This window comes from Sceloporus undulatus, chromosome 6 (assembly GCF_019175285.1).
Source record: "Sceloporus undulatus isolate JIND9_A2432 ecotype Alabama chromosome 6, SceUnd_v1.1, whole genome shotgun sequence".
NCBI classification, from domain to species: domain Eukaryota; kingdom Metazoa; phylum Chordata; class Lepidosauria; order Squamata; family Phrynosomatidae; genus Sceloporus; species Sceloporus undulatus.
In genome coordinates, this window is record NC_056527.1 from 1,942,725 (window position 1) to 1,959,451 (window position 16,727).

Sequence of the window (16,727 nt, forward strand, 5' to 3'; positions counted from 1 at the left end):
GTGAACATGACGGTTATTTCAGCAACCGCGTGTAATGCTAAAAAATCCCCTAGTAAACTACCCCTATGAAAAGCACACTTACACATCAAAATCCGACGACGACTGGCCCAAAGGAGCATGTAGAGAAAGAGCCAGCCTCAGCTCCTTACAATCCCAGTTCAGAGTTCCTTCTCAGGCCTCCAAGTTTGAAATCATGCTATGAATTATTGAGCGCTGGCTTTGATTGAAGTCTATAAAAGTCAAAACTCGCTATGCCACCCTACTCACGCAGCTGTTAGATCTGACTTAATTGCAAAAATAAAAAGAACTGATCCAAACGAGCCTGATTTAAATGTGTCTTGACAGAGCACTCACTGGCCCCAATTGCTGGATTCATTAAATCCAAAGAGCTGACATATTCCTCTCAGGGTTTTAAGCTTTTTACTGGAGTGACGTGTAACTCTGAGGCTGGGTTTTTCCATTCTTTACCACCCTTTGACACTGGAACGCAGCTCAAAAGCAGAAAGTACACATGCATTATTTCCAGTGGCTTCTCTCATTCGTTGGATGGTGCCCCAAATGGGGGGCTTGGGTTTCCAGAGAGATCTGGGCCCAAGGCCATTGCCTTCCTGACGGCAAAAAGGTAACCCCCAAAAAACCACAGTATTTGAGACCTAAACCATTACACTGTTGTCGTTCCTGTTGTGAATTAAAAGGTCAGCATTCACTCAGTGCCAAACCATTATCAAACCATCTGCTTGCACCAGAGATTGGGAGAATGTGGCAACAGCTAGTGGGTTAAATTGGATGATGACGACTTTGATCAAGATCCAGCAAAACCAAAGCTGCTGGGTTTGCCTTGGCTGACGACCCACAACCTTCGTTGTTGATTTCCTGACTGAATTGCGGAGAAGGGCTGCGCCCAGAGGCGCACATTTTGCCTATACCTGGTATATACCGCTATCACTGCATGTGTGCTTTTCTACAAATTTATATATCATGAACATAAAAAGCAACAAGCAGAGCAGTGTAAAAAATCAAATGAGGCACTCTAAAACATTTCAACAATTGGTTAATAAAACCAATAAAACAGCTGGATTTTGTCAGTACTCGTTTTCTTACCCATAACAACTCTAAGGCTCGGAATTAGCTCGTCAACTTTATTTGTTGTTTTCATACTTTAGTCTTCACTGTTTTAACACTCGTGGTGCTCATAAGGACGTTTTATTGAATTAACCGGGGTGCATTGATTGTCCTGTTATTTCATTTTGTGTTATGCCTTAAAAAACTTGGTTATACGAGGACCATATACTGAATGTATGAACACAGCTGAGTCGTCTGGAAAATCAGTCTACAAAGTGATCTTATAGCACCTTGAGGACTTAACAAAGAAAGAAGCTTGTAGCATAATTTATAGACTTGACCTACCTCCTCAGATATCTGAGATTATTACGCCATGAACCTAAAACATTAATTCAATAACCTCCCAGTCCAGTCGCCATACTCACCCTAAATCTTACTTTCTAGGATTCAGTAGGTCCCGATTGGCTAGGGCAGATTCAAACAAGGGCAGACAGAAATCGTGGAAAGTAATACGACTTTTGCACTAGAGGTCCCAACAACCACTCAGCAGCAAGCCAGTAACTCCTGGGACAAACTGCAGAGAAAAGGTCTCCTTCCCAAATGCGAACACGAGTTGCTCTTCACTACGCAGCGCTGGCCTCTCAGAGGTCCAATCCGTTCAACCCTGTTTCCCCCATGCTTTGTCCGGGGCATTTCATACCTCCTTCCTAGAAATGCACTAGCATGCCCAAGGGGCAATTGAATAGCAAACACCTCATGCCACACCAGAGAGTCAAACTGGGGCTGGAATTTGCGCTGCAGGAAATAACACAGTTTGGCCCAGCTTTAACTGTCCTGGCTATGGGATCCTGGTTGTTTAGTGGCACATGAGCTTTCTGACCAGAGAAGGCTAATATCTCACCAAAAACTACAAAACCAGAATCCCCCAGCTGGAAGCCATAACATTTAATTCTGGTGCAAAACTGCATTATTTCTACATTGCAGATGCAGGCCTGGGTCACAGATGGACTCGTTAAAGTAACTCATTTTAAGTTACATCTTAGAAACGCAATCAAGGATGTGTCCTTTAGACTTCTGCACTTGGTTTCTTAAACGTTATGAACTTAAATTATTTTATTCTACAAGCTTTCTAAAACCCAAAGACTGGCACTTCGAATATTTGCAAATGTCTGCTTCTAATTCTGGTACCAATTCTGATCTGAGCTTCCAAAAATATTTAGACCTGTGGCTGTGCTTTCCAAGGGATTTTAAAGAAGATTTTCCTCTTGCAGAGCTTTACACTTGCTTTCTTCTGTCCAAACTGGACTTAAGAGCTTGTTTTTTATATCAGGCTTTGTCCCCAACTGCCAATATTCAAGTACAAACTAATATACAGAAGGGTGGGTCTGCAGACTTGACCAAGATGCTTTTATCCTTTCCAAGTCACAACTACAAAGAAAATCCACTGACTTGGTTCGTTGCAGAAACCACTATTCAGTTTTTACAATGGCAGGGATGCATGTGTGCAACTTTGCTATTCTCAGGAAGACGTGGGCTGAAACTCCACATTACACCACACCAAAATCAGATTAATCTTTAAAACTGCTTAAAAGCTTCCCAACTTTTTCCTTTTTCCAAGAAGTGGTCAGGCTAGGCTCCATACCATATTGTGCAACCTGACTTTTGGCCTCTTAACTTAGGGGTGCTTTGCTTGGCTGTTTTTCGACTTTTTAATGTTGTGTGAGGTTTTGGACATTTTCAAAGAACGAAAAGAAAAAGTTTGTTCTCGACTGTTTGCTCAAGGAGGCTGGAAGGTGACCCTGAGAAACTGATTACTGTAGGTCCAAACCCTTGTCCATCCAACTCAGCTAACAGCAACTCCTGAGCCGGCCATCAACCTGTCCTGAAAAACCTCCCAAAGGAGCTGGATCCACCGCTCCAAGGCAGCTGTCCCACTGTCCCAACAGTAAAAAGAAGTTTCTCTCATGATTAGGGGCATCCCTTTCTGGTTGGTTTTCAATGTATAGTTTCTGGTTCTGCCTCTGGAGCCGCAGAAAAACACGTTTGCTTGCTTCTACCAAGAATCTTGCAGTGGCTTGGCCCTTGTGGTCTCTTCCAAATATCTTTATGATTCTATCATCCCTTCAGGAAAACTAAAGGCACTTTCATACACTTTCTCCATCTTCTATCCAGCTCCATCAACCCCTGTTCATGGGGCCTTGGTTTCTGACTTGTTTACCATCTCGGTCGTCCTTTCCGGACACGTTCAACTTTTCCAGATTAACATGTGAATGTCATACTCCTGTACCTCCCTTGCAGGCCTGGACAATGGTGCCATAAACAAACACCTTTACAAAATCCTTTCCCAAAAAAGTGGCCTGGAGTCAATTCTAATCCTATGCAGTGGGCATCTGCTTGAAATAAATCGGATTTCTTCCAAATCCACTGTTTTCCATTAGTCTACTTTTTAAATGGGAATAAAGAGAGAAAAATCTAGCCCTAAATCAGCCAAATCAAGACAAACCGAATGACAGAGAAAGCCCATCAGCTTTCTCCCGAATTGCCTTGAACACTCAATGGTACCATTCAAAAGTAAGCACAGATTTAATTAGAGTAACATGTTTTACACAACTTTTAATGATATCGTACCATTCTCAAGTGTTAATTAGTTTTCGAACCAAACTGTCAGAAGTGTCATTTTTTTGTTTAGTAGAGGAAAATGCCCCCACCTGGACATTCAGGGGCACCAGCAGGTAAAATGAATAGTAGGCATTGTTCTGTTTAGATAGAGTAATCTGACCCCCACTGAGAGAAAGAATTGGTTCTGCTCCGCTGCCACGTGAGACAGCACCGGGCAAGGGCAGCACTGCCCAGTATGACCCAAAACTACTTATGGTTGTTTCCATCTGAAGGCACCTCATCTGCTACAAGCGCCAAGCAGGTTGGGGGGGACCACAAGTACCATCAACGGCTCAAATGCACAGTATACCTTAAGAAGCTAATTAACACAAAGCTCCGAAGCTGTTGCCAATACCCTTCTTACTGCGTTGGGGCTGGCTGCGCCCTCTCCTCCATCCAAAGTTCAGACAGGACACAGGGGCAATGCAAACAAACACAAGTTAGAAGAGGGGAGGTCGGCGCATCCATATCTAACTAGTTTTGAATGCTAGATACAGTATTTCACTAAACAACAATGGGTAAAAAAAAAAGGGGACAGAAGCTAAAGCGGGTAGCATGGACAAGACTCTAACCAAAAGGAAAAAAGGAAAACTAACGGGCCTAAACAAGCCATAATGGACCAAGGAGGTATTTATATTTTTATAGAATATTTCAAGCTGACAGTTGCAATGTTTACAAGCTGGGGAAGTAAGGCAAAGGAAATTATATGAAGGTAAACTCAGAAAATACCGTCAGGGAGAATAGAGCCGCAGCACATTTCTTGGAGGAATACTATGGAATTATATAAGGGTGATGTGTGAATTCCAAGTGCTTCACTGATCTTATGGCAAACCTAAGCACAACCATAAACTAGAAATGACTTGAAGGCACACAAACACAAGGCAAAATTATCATGGCATATTTCTGGCCAGATTGTTCAGAGGGGTTGCCCTGGCCTTTCTATTCAGGCTGCTGAGAGTGATGACTGAACAAGGTCACCAGTGGGTACCAATGGTGGTAGCAGAGGGCAATTCAAAGCCTGGTTTCAAGAGTAACAGTCAAATGCTCAACCCACTCCACACGTTAGTTTAAGTGCCTCATATACACAATGGTTTTTGCCAATAACATTGGGGTTCTCTACCTGCCCAAGGATTGTAAACAGAATGACACTGTGTTTTTGAAACCAACTCTCTCTTCTCACTCAGGCCATCTTCTTTGAAAAAACTAATAACCGCCCCATGTGGCGGGTGTGGAACTGTTTGAAATTGTGCCTTCAGTATCTCCCTTTTGAGAAAGTCCCATCCGTCCTGAACTCCTTTATCTTTTAGTATTTCTGACCATGGAATCACCCTCAATACTTCTCTAAGTTTACTGAAATCTGCTCTCCTAAAATCTAGAATGCGTGTCTGACTCTGCCTGGCTTCTCCTTTCCACTGTATGACAAACTCCAGGAGAACATGGTCACTTCCACCTAAGGATCCCACCCCTTGCACTACAACACCCAGATGTTCCAGTGGAGCAAGAGGACCTCTGACTTACGAACATCTACCCATTCCTTACATAGAAATTTTTCCACGAAGGATTTTTTTAAACCAGTAGGTTGCATGTGTTTAACTACAACTTCACACTCAGCAGCTTTTCCATAAAGTGATTATCTCCAGAGCATTTACAAATGTAAGACAATACCAATCTAAGATTCTTATTACATGTTGCTTAGATTCAAACTGTCAGCAGCCCTGTCAGGCAGAAAGGAAATATTATATTTATTTATAAATTATAAATATTTTAACCAAGTGAGAAATAATATCTTGTGTTGCATGCCTGGGCTCCTCCCAGGGCCCACGCGACCCCAGGCCTCTCCTTCTGAGGCCCCCTCAGAGCCAGGAGCCACCCGCGCGGGTGTCCCCTGCCTCCTTCCCAGCCTCTGAGGGCCGCGAGGCCCTTCAGAAGCCGGGAAGGAGCCGGCGAGGACGCCTGTGCGGGTGTCCCCCGCCTCCTTCCCGGCCTCTAAGGGCCGCGAGGCCCCTCAGAAGCTGGGAAGGAGCCCTTGGTGTTCTCTGTGCAAAATCCCCTCTCAGCACCTTGTGCCTTTCTGGGTTGAGACAGTGTGCATGCTTTCCGCCTTTTATTTTTAATTGCATTTTAGTAGCTTCCATGCTTGGAACTATTATTATTATTTATTTATTTATTTATTTATTTGCCCTTGGTGTTCTCTGTGCAAAATCCCCTCTCAGCACCTTGTGCCTTTCTGGGTTAAGACAGTGTGCATGCTTTCTTCCTTTTTTAAAAAATTGCTTTGTAGTAGTTTCCATGCTTGGAACTATTATTATAATTATTATTATCAACATCATCATCATCATCATCATCATCACTCCGGGGGTGGAGCATGCGGCCCCGCCCCTGGAGGGTGGAAGCTCCATCCCCAGCACAGAGCCCCGCCCCCGGAGGGTGGAAGCTCCACCCCCCAGCTTCGCCCCCCAGTTGTCTGAGGGACAGCAACTCGGCCCCCCGGCTCAAAAAGGTTGCCTACCCCTGCCCCAGTGGATCCCAAGGCCCACTGTACTGTATTGCTTCTACTTCAAATATGAGAGATTACAATAGGAAATCCAGATCCCTAGCCATACATCTTTTTAGAACTACAGTCATCCCTCCATAACTGCAGCTTTGATATTTGCGGATTTGATTATTCATGGATTTCATTAATATGTTCTCTCTAGGACTGTCTAGGTCCTCCAGTACAACTCTGTGGTCAACTTTAACTAAAAGTTGCACTGAAAGACCATTTGTAGCTACTCCAGTGCCATTCTATGGTCAGTGTACGTTGACCACAGAGTTGCACTGGAGGACCTAGAGATTCCTAGAGAGGTGTCCTCTCAGGTAAAAACAGTGTTTTTGTTATTTGCCGTTTTTTTCCATAGTCACGGGGTTCCTGTTCCCCTAACCGTAGCGAATATGGAGGGACAACTGTATTCAGAAATTCCAGAAGCATGTACCAAGGAGAAGTTCCACAAGCAAGGGGAGCACAGCTTTCTCTGCCAAAGGTCTCAGGTTCAGCCCATGGGAGCAGCCCAAGATTAGACAAGAGACGGATCCTCTGCTTGAGACCTGCGGTGGTAATGGCTAGTTGGAGTAGACCAAACTGCATGAGAGAGACCAGCATTGCAACACAGCCTCAGGCAGCTTCACACACTGCACTCTTTCCAGTGATGGAAAGCCACTTCTCCCAAGATAGTCTGCAGAATTTCCCCTTGAGAATGACCAGCCACCGGCAGATGTGCTGCTTTATCACATGCACACTCAAGATGCAGAATTATGATAGCTATGTAACTAAATCAGGGCTATTTGGAAGCAAGCGTAAGCATAAAAAGGGAAATCCCAAGTTTGCAGAAGTAGAAAATAAAATCTTCAGGAATGAAAATCCTATCTTTCCGACACAGAAAAATTTCCCCAGAAGCCCAGTGAGAATAACCAGGGGCCACAGAATGGTTCCAAGCATTTCGAGAAAATCTTGTTTTTTAAGCTCTGTGCAAAACACATACCATTTCCCACATACACAGACATATACTGTACTTCACAGAGAGAACAGAAATGCTATATCCATAGGCCTGTACTTATTTTACGTGGCAAACCCAATCCCACCCTGTAGATAATATATATTGAGACTGAATAATTACATGAGGCTGATCAGATGAAGTTGGGACTACAAATCCCATCAGCTCCCAGATTAAAACACATGAACTTTAAAAAGTAGAACTTGCTGCTGCCTTCACAAGTGCCCTTTATCTCAAAGAAATAACTCCAAGCAGGCAACTTCTGTCGCTGTACAGAATTTAGTGACCCTCCTGTTCTCTACTGATTCAGCTGAACTTTGTTGTGTTGCAGACTAAATCTCAGCCACTCTATTAGTACCAAGCCGCCTTTCAAGGGAGCCAGTAGGGCTTACAGGAAAACTGTAAATGCTGTGAAGGCCCTAGCAGTGCAAGAACAAATCCCTGGCAAAAGCGTAGCTCCTTGTGGCCTCCACACTGGGGGGAAATGCAGAGTGTAAGACTGAGCTCATCTTGTTATTACTGAAACTTCACCATTAGTTTTTCAGTATAAAACCAGGAGAATAGAAGCTGTAGACCAAAAAAAGCTCTTTGATTGGCAGAACTAATTGGACGAAGCAGCTGCCACATTCGTCACACCTGTGATATTTGACACAACCAGCCAAAAATACCAGTCTCTAAGGTATAAAACGGAAGGATATTGTTGTGAAGCCATCTGTTCTCCCTACTGACACACTACGGAGATTAACAATAAGAAGTTGCTTTCACATGTATTTAGGAGTTTCTCGTCTTCAAGAGCTGGTTCACCATCCTTACCAAAGGAATATGATTTCAGAGTTCAGAAGTTGCTAATTTGGCAGAAAGTTCTTCTCATCTTGGAATGCTTATTTTCTCATCCCTCCAGTATTCTCCTCATCAGAGTTTCGTGACACATGGGACACCAATTTTTTGTCTCTCATTTAGATATTTTTGAAGATTCTTTGCATCCTACTTACTGTAACCTAATAGTTCAAGGGGAGAGGAATGTGCAGCCCTGCAGATCTCATTGGTCCTCCATCACTGACTATATAGCTGTGCCCCATTCCTGGAATAAGGCCTTCCCAGTCTGGTGTCCTTAACTCCCATCAGCTGCAGCAGCCATAACCAATGGCAAGGAATCCCAGAAGCCCAGAGTGGGAAGGGGCCACAGAAGCCATAGAGTCCAAGCCCCTGCTCAATGCGTGATCTCTAGTTAGAGCATTCCAGCCTCTTTCTGAAGAAATCCACAGAAGACCCCATCACCTTCCTAGGAATTTGTTCCATTGCCAAGCCACTCTTACCATCAAGAAGTTCCTTCTAATGTTCTATCTATCAAAATCTACCCTCTTGTAACTTCAAACTATTAGCCCTGGTCCTTCTTTCTAGGGCAGCAGAGAACAGGCCTGACCCTCCTCTCTGTGGCAGCCCTTGAGATATTTAAAGAGGGCGATCACATCACCCCTCAGTCTTCTCTTCAGTTCTCTTCACAATCCTGTGACCAGCTCAGGAAAAGCTGACCTCATAGAAATTTTATTGTCTCTCTGACTGTAGACAAATAATAAGCAAAGAGTATTCCCACATCCTGACTTAAAGTCCTCAACCATTCCTCTTATATGATCACTTATGCTGGAGAAAGAGGCAAAATCACCCACCCACTCTTCTGTTGCAAGGCTTTTCACAATGTTATCAGTTTCCTGAATGTTCCAGTCGCCTTTTGAACATACTCCCAAGCTACAGAGACAAATGTTGTGGAGTTCTCAGTGAAAATAAGATTCTTTTTTAACCCCAGTGGGGGACAGGACATGGCTATGCTTCTACATACTTGGAAGCTTTTAGGATTGCATCTAAGTAAGGGGTGGCAACTGCACTGGGAATGGTGGCCATTTTACCCCGCAGCACCCATCCCGCAGGCCACACCAGCAAATTTCAGCACTCCCCAAATGACGTGATTTCCAGCTGCCATTTGGGCTGATTTTCAGCCTATTTTCTTGGTGTTTTGGGGAGGCTGGGGGGCTTTGTAGGGGTGGGAGTGGGGAACTGATGTCTTTTTAGACAGTTCTGGCCTGTCTGGGGACAAAAAAGTGCCCAAAAATCAGGCCCCGCCATTCAATTTTTTTTCTTTTTAAATGTAATCAGTTTTCCTTTTCTTTTGGCAGAGAGGTCTTCTAGAGAGGGTTCCGCATGCGGCCTGTGTGCCACTTTGCCCGCCCCCTGATTTACTAGTAAAAACAGTGAATACATCTAACGTAACATGTTTCATCCTTGACATTTTAAATAAATATTCTATTTGCAGACAATCTGGGGCTCTTCTGGGCCATGCCTTCTTGCCCAGTCAGGAAAAAAAGAATCTCATTTTCACTGAGTCCTGAAACTAAGGAAAGGACTGGGTCTCATTTCATCAAGTGCCAGTCATTTGCTTCTTTTTCCAAGTGGGTCTAACAAAACAAGTCAGTCTCCTCCTCCTCCTCCTCCTCCAAAATTCAAGGAGGCCTTGGGGAAGGCAAGGGAGCACTATCTTCCAGCAAACAGATCCTCAGAGCCCCTTCTCATTCACCACCTCCAAGTTGCTGGCAGAGGCACAGCCATGCTGTGCACAGTAACCTGCTTCTCAGCTCTGGGATTTCCTGTAGACTGTTCACGTGACTTAATATAACCATATCCAGAGGAATGAGTGAGAAGTAAGGTCTGAGAACAAGTGACACTAGGAAAGTCAACACACAGCAGTTTGTCATTCAAAACCAGACCTTTTTTTTTTTTAACCTAAGTCAGCTGCCTCTTCCCCAGCAAGAGCCAATATCAAATGCAGAGGGTGATGTAAGAATTCCAGCAATGGACAACTGTTGGACAGTGTGCCCACATACAGCAAGTTCGAGCATAATCCCCTTGTCGACAGAGACAGACTGTGGGCATCTAGTGTGTCAAATAGGACTGCCCAATTTCCTGCCAGGGAAGGGCTACCAGGATGGCATCCAGTCAGTGCTTGCAGTTCCTCTTCTGGCAGCCTCCAGCGTAAGATTTGTGGTGCCAATTCATTAAGCCTTTGTGAAGTAAGGCAGACGTTTAGGAGAAAACTGCTCCTCCCCTCTGTGTCCTCTGCAGCTTCCCCAAGACTAAGCCCAAGGATCTCCTACCTGCTTCATTTTAAAATACTCTGTACTGCCTCAACAACTAACAAACACGAGATGGCAGCCTATCTATATCACATTTTTGAAAGCAAGCACAAAGAAGAGAAAAATTACTCACATCCCAGCAACGCAATCTGCAGCCACACCACGAAAAGCCTGTTGGAAGAAAACAGGTGTGTGAGTTGTGCAGGGTGAAGAAACACATTGCACCAATGTGCTCCAGTATCCTCTCTCAAGACTAATAGAGAAATGTGTGCTTGAGTACTTTGGCAAGGTCCCTAGCGGACCCAAAGGAGGCGCTCACCCAGAATTGTGGTTGCTGAATTCAAAGCCTACTTGCAGGCCAGGCTTCTTTAAAAATTACCAGATCCAAAGAGCACCACAAGGGAAGGTCTTACCGTCCTGTATAGCTATGGTCTCTAATGCAAATCCTCCTGCAATCCCTTCCCAAGGGACTATACTTTTGGGGTAGGGCCACTCTGAGTAAAACTCACAGACCACCCCCATGTTCAGTCTGTAGAATTGCCAGTTTAAGAGCACTCAGGCCAGCAAATCTGGACAAAGACACATCTGTCTAAGGCGTCCACCAACACTGCAAACAAATGGGGCAGATGGACCAATGACTCACTGGACACAACAGAAGGCGGCCTCACATGTTTACACATCTGCATGTAGGATCTTTCTCCAGCACTTCTGTAAACACATGCTTGGTTAGCATTTTATTTTACATTTAGGCTGATATGGGAGGGGGTTATTAATCTGTTAGCGAGTGTGGCTCTAAGTAGATTTTAATGAGCATTTAATAAATCTGTGAGCTTTTTACTCATATATCAATCAACAATCCTTCCATAGAGCCACCAAAATTAGGTCAGTATTTTAAATCTGGTTAGGTTCATTATGAATGCAGGGCTTCAGAACAAAAGGGAACAGGTAAGAACCAAAGAAGTCACACAAAATCATTTCTGTGGTTCTTTTTCACTGTAGGAGGAGGTGCTTGACAAAGGATAGAACAGTGTTTCCCAAACTTTGACCTTATAGATCACTGGTCCCCAAACTGTGCCTTTTAAGAGATTTTGGATTTCATTTCCCAGAAGTCTTGGCCACGTTGGCCAATAGTCTGGGATTCTGGGAGCTGAAGTCCACAATCTCTTAAAGAGCACAGTTTGGGGACTTCTGTTCTAGATGTTTTGGACTTCAGCCCCTAGAATTCTTAACTTCAGGCCAAGCTGGCTCAGGCTTCTGGGAGCTGAAGTCCAAAACACTGAAGGAACAAAGTTTGGGAACCACTGGGATAGAAATCCTCCGAATAACCCTGTAAATCAGGCCTGATGGAGATGTGGCAGCTTGCACCCCAACACAGAGCAGCAGCAGCTCAAGCAAGATGGATGGGCAGGAAGGTGAGCTTGGACTTTCCACGCTGAAAACCAGCAAGCTTATCCATCCCTCCATAGGGTTAAACTGGGCTTCCGTTCTCTTATCATCTCAGAGGAACTCCCTCTTTGCTTCAGGATTTAGGCTTCAGCTGTGCACAAGCTGTCATTGTAAAAGATTACAAAAGAAGGTTAACCAACGACATTCCACATTGCTGGCGCAAAAAAAACAACAACCCTACACATTCTTTCTAAATAGAGGAAGACTGGAAATCTGTGCAGCAATGACATAATGCCAGACCGTGGGTCAGTTTTAATTGAGACACCAATGCCAAGCGTTCTGTTGACATGGCACAATTCAACAGGGCAATGCACACGTGAATGGGCTCATTTGTTTGCGTTTTACTTTCAAAGCCACCCAGAGACTTCATTGGGCACATATGCCAGCCCCACAGCCCCTATCTATGAGAAGAGGAATCCACACAAATGGTGGAGAAGAGCTTACTAAGTGAACCTTTGCTTGGAGGTCACAGCAAAGCTATTGTAGGTTCATCTTCAAGCAGCAAATTCCCGAGTTTTAAATTAAGTTGGAGGGGAAAGCAAGTAAGCCAGCATTTACGAATGCTCTTAGGGCAGATATCAAATCTGGCAAATCCTGTCATTCATCAATTACACCAATGCAAGCTATTAAGAGGTTCACCCTGGGACACGGCATGTAATCCCCCAGGCCTGACACATGACCCTGCTGCTGCGCCTGCTTCCAAAGAGCAACAAACCTGCCCCCTTTACACAAGGGGATGAGTGGAAATCCAGCCATTTGTCCCTGACAAGCTGGAACTAAAAGCCATTCAGAGAGGCAATCTGCTGTACAAACTGGGCTTTCTCAAAAAACAAAAAAGAAGTGAGCCTTTAAACAAGCCAACTCATCACTCCAGATCTCTTTAAGCTTGCTTCTCTGTTCAGCTTTTCTTAGTACAGTAGTGTAAAACCAGCCCTGCTAGGTGAGACCAAACTCTGCCTAGTCCTGCATGCTGTTTCCAACAAGGGAGAGCTAGATTTTTGGAGGAGGCGGGGGTTTACAAAAGGCAACACCCTGTTTCTCTTTCACCATCATCTGCTGCTCAAGAGGTACACTGTCTCCACACACTGACCTTCCTGTCTTTAAACAGAGGCTGGATGGCCATCTGCCAATGGGGATGCTTTGATTGTGAGTTCCTGCATGGCAGAAGGGGGTTGGACTGTATGGCCCCTGGGGTCTCTTCCAACTCTAGGTGCCTATGATCCTTTTCCTTTAGCAATTTACCTCTCTTAAGCATAGAACTCAGAATTGGGGGCAGGGGAGCTTGAGCCCCCCCCCCCACCCCGGGTTATGGGGGGGTGCCCCCCCCCCTGCAATATGATCAGGACCATCAAGACTTCTGTGTGGTTGATCCCCTCAAAAGCAATCAAAGGTGTCCAAGTTTATAGCCATCTTTGCATCCACTTAATAGGGTCTTGTATATTTGCCCCGTATTAATTTTATGCCTTAAACAATTTTACAATATCTTATTCATTATTTTGTATTGTTTTCATGGCAGTTTACTGCTCTACTAGCCCCTTCCAACTCTAAGATTCACTGTATTTTGTGTTTTGTAAAAATATACGTACGCGTGTGTGTGTGTGCGTGTGTGTTTGTGTTGTGTGCCTTCAAGTCATTTCTGACTTATGGCAACCCTGAGGCAAACCTATTATGGAGTTTTCTTGGCAAGACTTACTCAGAATTGATCATGGCCTGCCAGCCCTGAGCCACCAGCCTTACCTTAAAAACAGATCCAGAATCTCTCCTCCCTTGACAACACCCTTCTGCAGCTGGACATGAAAATAGCCAATGTGTGACAAAAGTATCTCCATGAAAAGCTTGGATGTCTTGGCAAAAACAGTAATTATTTGGTTTGATTAGGATCCCTTACTTATCCTTCTGAAAATATGTTGTTGCTTGCCTTCAAGTCATTTCCGACTTACAGCGACCCTGAGGTGAACTTATCATGGAGTTTTCTTGGCAAGATTTGTTCAGAGGAGGTTTGCTTTGCTTTCTCCTGAGGCTGAGAGTGTGTGACTTGCCCAAGGTTACCCAGTGGGATTCATGGCCAAGCTGGGATTTGAATCCTGATCTCCAGAGTCATAGTCCAACACCCCACTACGCCTGTGATGACGCCACACTGGCTTTTGAAACCTCTCCATTTGTAAGATGTTTTAATATGAAAGAGTTGTTGCAAGAAACAGAACTGTTTAAGGCGGTTTGTGAATCAGTCTTGCACACGAATCCCAGAAGTTCAGCATCCAACACAAGGACACTCCTCCGCCTGTCTTCCAACACATCCCTGTCTGTCATTTATAGGCAAGAAGGAAAAACAAGGTGCAGAGCATATTGCAAAACATTTTGTCATAAGCAACAAGGAAACGCAATGAAAAATAAGCAACTTCAAAAGCTATATGGGCAATAAAACATCTCTCTCTCTCTCTCTCTCTCTCTCTCTCTCTCCTGGCATTGCATTTTTGGACACAAAGTTCAAGAAATTACATCTCAGCATGAAAAGGATAGCCTTTCCTCCTATATATTATCCCTTAGATTTTTAAAAAAACTTCTCTATCCTATATAGCTGGAGCAAGCAACACAAAATCTTAAGTACAAGAATATCAATGCAAAGATTATTCTACATAATAAAGCTATCATTCAAACAATAAAGAACTCCTTTAAATTAATCCAATAGTCAGTCCTCCATCTTGGAGCAGCTTCAAGCACAGAAACAACCTAAATTTAGCTAGAAGAGTTTTGTTCCAGCATGAGGCACAGCCAATCCATTCCGCCGCACAAACGGTGGTTTATCTCTCCTAGACAATACAAAAACTGTCTTGGAAACATGACCTAATCGTACACAGAAAACCAAGTCTGCTCTTCCACCCACTAAGGTCCCATTCTAGTCAAAGAACGCATCGTATTAGAACAACCGCTCCTCAGAAAGGGAAAAGTGGGCCAAGAATACCATTAAAACACTCTTCCAAAAAGAATTCCTCGCAAAGATCAAAATCAGGCAGCTGCAGAGAACTCAATCTGAAACGGGAAAGCTCCAGAGATGGGAACAACCCTTCCGGCGAGAAACGCCCAACGCAGCAGGATCCAGCTACAGCATTCCCCACATGAAGGCAGCAGTTGCCATCTTGGCCACGTGAGAGTCAGCCCCAGCTGACTACTTAGCCAGGCCTGTGCATTCAAGCAGCATAGTACCACTTTGTTCACACGTGTAGTAAACAAAGACAATCTGAAGGCCACTGCTAAGCCTTGGAAAGCCAGCAGTAGCTATGTCCTAAAAGAGGGCAAAACTCACATCCATTGCTCCATGTCCTATTCTCTGGAGCAGCAGAAAACAAGCAGAGAGTATCATTGTGTTGGAAGAAACCCCTAGGGCCATCCAGTCCAACCCCCTTCGGCCATGCAGGAACACACCATCAAAACCCTTCCTGTGGTAGATGGTCACCCAGCCTCTGTTTAAAAACAACCTCCAAAGAAGGAGCTTGCATCCAAAGTTCTGGGTCCTGTTCTCTGAAGCAGCAGAAAACAAGCTTGCTCCCTCCTCAATATGACACCCCTTCAAATATTTAACAGGGCTATCATATCACCTCTTAACCTTCTCTTCTCCAGGCTAAACATACCCTGCTCCCTCAGTCACTCCTCATTGGGCTTCATGGTTTCTAGATCCTTCAACATTCTGATCACCGTCCTTTGGACAGGCTCCAGCTTTTCAGCATCCTTCTTGAATTGTGTTGCCCAGAACGGGACACAGTATTATTATAGGTGAGGCCTGACCAAAGCAGAATAGAGTAGCACTATTGCTTTCTTTGATCTAGACATTATACTTCTATTGATACAGCCTAGAATCACATTGGCTTTTTTAGCTGCTTCATCACACTGCTGACATAATTTTATTTTATTTCCAAAACAGGAGTCCAAGAATTATATTAGATCCATGTTCAAGGTGACCATAAGCAGGCTTCGCAAACAATCCTCCATGATGAGTTCACAGGCAAACAACCCTCCTATATCAGGAGGAAGGCAGGATGTAAGTAAGTAAGTAAGTAATAATAATAATAATAATAATAATAATCTGTTTGCAAATTAAGAGTAAATTGAGGGAGAACAACCCTCCATGAAAGGGCAACTCATGAGAAAATCACAAGAAAGTCATCCAGCCTTTTAAGAATTTGATGCTGATGCCTAAAAATCTGAACTTAGCATTTCAATCCTGGACTGGCCAGTACCTGAAGTATTTATCTAGTCCAGAGGTCAGCCAAGTGTCGACCATGAGCTGCATGTGGCCACCAGAGTCATTTTGTGGCTCCCTGGGAACAACAACAACAACAACGATGATGATGATGATGGTATTATATTTAGGAATAAAACAAATTGAATAAATTGTTAAAAATAAATTTTCCCCATCAAATGCAGCCTGGGGCCACAGGAGGCCTTTTCCCCAAATTTCTGGGGGAAGATCATTTTAGGTGGAGGGCAACCTTCTTCTAAAATGCGAAGAGAAAGTGGATTCCAGTCAATTCCTATTACTAAAAGAGGCCCTCATGGACCTAAAATGACCCCCAAAACATGACAGAAATGTCCCCTAGAGGGTGTTTGGGGCCAAAAATGTTTGTTTTCTTGTCAGGGGATATGATTGGGGGGTGCAGACCTCAAAGTTTTCCTCAGGGGCTAATGCAGCACTATAGCTTCCCACAGTTGCCCACCTCTGACTTAACTAGGAATAGGAAGGGCAGCCATGAAAGAACTAGAGAAGACCCTAAAAAGTAAAGATATGCAACTGAGTATTAAAGTTAGAATCATGCAGTCCATTGTGTTCCCCATCACTATGTATGGACGTGAGAGCTGTACAGTGAAGAAAGCAGGTAAAAAGAAAATCTATTCATTTGAGATGTGGGGC

The 16,727-nt window shown here is 44.1% G+C and overlaps 1 protein-coding gene across 18 annotated transcripts in view; it reads right to left on the reverse strand.

The window, feature by feature from the left end:
• Positions 1-16,727, reverse strand: part of LOC121934166 (microtubule-associated protein 4-like) — a 275,880-nt gene that overhangs the window by 243,095 nt on the left and 16,058 nt on the right. For 12 of the 18 annotated variants that reach the window (XM_042474343.1, XM_042474337.1, XM_042474339.1 and 9 more), the window contains exons 1-2: positions 14,784-14,922; positions 10,509-10,546 (exon numbers count right to left, since the gene is read on the reverse strand). The gene's annotated coding sequence lies outside the window, so the exon portion shown is untranslated. Of the gene's footprint in view, positions 1-10,508; positions 10,547-14,783; positions 14,924-16,727 lie in introns of those variants that run through there. The other 6 variants (XM_042474333.1, XM_042474336.1, XM_042474335.1 and 3 more) reach the window with 4 other exon arrangements.